The sequence below is a fragment of the Sciurus carolinensis genome, unplaced genomic scaffold (genome assembly GCF_902686445.1).
Source record: "Sciurus carolinensis unplaced genomic scaffold, mSciCar1.2, whole genome shotgun sequence".
NCBI classification, from domain to species: domain Eukaryota; kingdom Metazoa; phylum Chordata; class Mammalia; order Rodentia; family Sciuridae; genus Sciurus; species Sciurus carolinensis.
Window position 1 is genome coordinate 97,193 of NW_025920253.1, and position 3,690 is coordinate 100,882.

The following is a 3,690-nucleotide window of genomic DNA, read 5'->3' on the forward strand; positions in this document are numbered from 1 at the left end:
TTACTCTGTTTTCCAAATTCCAGAGACTCCTTCCCCTCCTGGACATGAATGGACCCCTTAAGAAAGGATTCTGCAATTCCCTGAGGTCCTTCATTCTGTTGACCACTGAGGAGGTTGGGGTGGGGTGAGTTTGACTTCACTGTAACCACTTGTATTTTCAGATTTCATCCTTACAGTACTCATGTCATGATCCCATTTCTTTAAAGTTTATTAATGCATAATGATTGTGCATATCTTTGGGACAGGATGTGATGATTCAATAACTATATTCATTATTTTATAAACAAATCAAGAGATTTAGCTAAAACATCACCTCATGCATTCATCATTTCCTTGTGGTGAGAGCACTATGGATCCCCTCCTCCACTTTCATGGAATATAAAAAACAAGTCTCTAGTGCTGTGGGAAAAGAGCTTGGTTTACATGGACTCACTGCACCAATCAAGGCACACCTGCTCTGATTCTGTGGTTTACATAGGCTCCTGAGACATTATTATGGAAATTCCTCTACTCACAGGTTCCAAGAACAGCTGGTGGATGCTTTGACATTGTCAGCATATGACATTTCTTTCTTTCTTCTTTTAAAAAAAAAAAAAAAACCCTTTATTTTTGTCTTCAAACAACAAAGACTTCTTTTCCAAGGAAATCATGATGAACTTACAAAATGGGCATCTAGTTCATCTTCAAAACTTTTCCTTTTATGAGGCATCTTAGTTTAATAGAATCCAAGTTAAAAAAGTAAACTAAAAAAATCTTTTTTTGCCACCATTATAAAGCAAGAAGAAATCTAGCATATTCAGGGAAATCTATGCATACTTTAGGCCCTTCTCTAGAACCAGCATTATTATGTTGTCTTCACTCAGTAAAATCTGATCTAATTTTTTAATCCTCCTCCTTTCTGGTTTGACTTCAAACTCAGTGGCACCTTCTAGCACCATATGAACGAACTCATCAAATGCTAGACATATACCAACAATTTCACTGTCACTCTTTATCACAATGTAAATTCTTGATCTTACGCATTTGTCCACGAACTCTAGTAGAGGAGTTTTGAAGGGTTGGTGGTAGCACTAACCATCAAGGCGACTCAGGAAGTGTAGTAGATCATTCTTTATTGCCTCTTTGTGAGCTCAGGGTCCAGATTTAGGAATCCAGCTACATCGTATTGGATAGAGAGTCTCAGGACTGGTCCTGAGCTGGTCCATGCAGGATTTCTCCAGTAAGTGGTGTTGAGGCTCTGTGCTCACCTTGACCAGGGATTGAGGCGACCAAATCAGAAATATTAGGAGGGAGGGTCTGATCAAAGGTTTATTCTTAACATTGTTTTTTCTAACTTTTATGTGATACAAATAAAATGCATGTGCCAAGACAAATAAAAATAGGGAGAGGAACTTATGCTACTGGATAAAAAGGTTAATATTTATTTTCACAAACTGCAATTGGAAAGGGAAAATGGTAGGTGAGAATACCAGTGGGAAGCCTCTGGAAAGCAAAGGGTAAACGATGTATCTGGACCATTGGTCTATCCATGGAGATGGACTGTAGTGAATGCTGTTGACATTGGAACAGTTTTGCAGTGTATTATCCACCTATCCACCTTTTTAAACCTCCATTCATGTGATCAAATATTAGTATTTTGTTACTCTCAATGAATTAAGCATTCAAGCAGTAATAACTACAGGACAGGCAGACAATATTTCATGCATATTTCTCATGAAAGTTTTCTAGGATACTTTCCAAAACATTAAACCGAAATTCTAATCAACAGATCACAGGTGGGCAAATGGTTTGAGTGAGACAGTAATTATTAGGATTTGTGGGCCATGCTATCTCTGTGGCAAGGGCTTAATTCTGCCATTGTACCACAAATGCAGCCACAGGAAATACACAAAGCAGTGACTATGACCCAAGCAAACGTCACCACGAAAAACAAGCAGCATGCTGGATGTGGCCCAAAGATCATTTCCTGCAGTGTGCTCTAGAATACAGCCTTGGAAGTGTGATTAGAATCATTTGCCTAGAGTCATTCTAAGGGAGAGGACGATGATTCTTTTCTATCTTACTTCCTGTAAGTATCCATACTTGAAATAGAATAGTTGGAAAATAAAAACTTGGTGACTGTAGCCAACATAATGAATTATGTGTTTCAAAAGAGCTAGAAGATAGAATTTTGAAATGGTGGACATATAGTATGGTGGATACAGTAATTTCCCAATTAGCTGATTTGGTGAAAACAATTTGATTGCATGCATTGCATGCCACAGATATGTACAATTATTATGTGCCAATTAAAAACTGAAAAGACAAAACAAAACAGAAAAACACTTGGAATAGAGGAATACGTGTTGTCGGAAATAAAATGTCAGGGTAAGAGAGGGAAGGGAAAAAACCTGATTTGTTCTCAAAGTATCGATTGGATTAAGGGAATTTCTCTAGATTTTTGTTTTCTCATAACCCCTGTCTTTTATTTCAGACAAATCAATGACATGAAACCAGCAAATTTCTCAGATTCAGTAGAATTCCATCTCATGGGACTCTCAGAGGATTAGAAACGCAGCCCGTCCTCTTTGGACTTTTCCTGTCCATGTACCTGGTCACTGTGCTAGGGAACCTGCTCATCATCCTGGCCATCACCTATGACCCCACCTCCACACCCCCATGTACTTCTTCCTCTCCAACCTGTCCTTGGCTGACATCTACAGCACATCAACTATAGTCCCTAAGATGCTGGTGAACATCCAGACACACAGTACATTCATCAGTTACACAGTTTGCCTCACTCAAATCTGCTTTGTCCTGGTTTTTGTCAGAATGTTAAATAGAATTCTGAGAACAATGGCCTATGATTGATTTGTGGTCATCTGTCACCCTTTGCCATCATGACACCCAAACTATGTGTGTTATCCTTCCTCATAAGCCCTGCTCCAAACTTTGATGGTGCTGCAGCTGTCCTTCTGTGCAGCCCTGGACATTCCCCACTTCTTCTGTGAACTGGCTCATATCCACAAGCTTGCATGTTCTGACACCCTCATAAATAACATACTAGTGTATTTGGTGACTTGCCTGCTGGGTGTTGTTCCCCTCTGTGGAATAATTTTCTCTTACACTCAAATTGTGTCCTCTGTTCTGAAAATTCCATCTCCTGGTGGGAGAATAAAGCTTTCTCTATTTGTGGTTCACTTTTAATAGTTGTTTGCTTGTTTTTCGGATGGGTTTTGGGGTGTACCTCAGTTCTACAGGTACTCACTCCTCCAGAAAGAGTATAGTAGCCCCAATGATGAACACTGTGGTCACCCCCATGAAGAACCCCTTCATCTACAGCCAGAGGAACAAGGACATGATGGGGGCCATGAGGAAACTTATCTCTGGAGTAACATCTCTACATTGATGTCTGTGAGTACACAATACACTAGATCACATGGGAAGAGATGAGAACTGCAACAACTATGGGTTAATTTCCACCTGCACAGTCTTATAACTATGTGCCCTCTATTAACTTTTCAATCCTCCCAGCTCAGTTTGCTGGTCTCAAATATTGGTTTGATCAGATCAACTCCTACACAGACATGGGCTGGCACGATGACTTCTTGACCAATGTTGGGCTGCAGCTATGATGGTGTTCCCATTGGGTTATAATGCAGCTGAAGACTTCCCATCACCCTGTGATGTCCCAGCCTTTGTAACAGTGCA

The 3,690-nt window shown here is 40.0% G+C and overlaps 1 pseudogene; it reads right to left on the reverse strand.

Annotated features, from left to right (window-relative positions):
• Positions 1-1,078, reverse strand: LOC124975324 (U6 snRNA-associated Sm-like protein LSm5; annotated as a pseudogene).
• Positions 1,079-3,690: the final 2,612 nt, after the last annotated feature.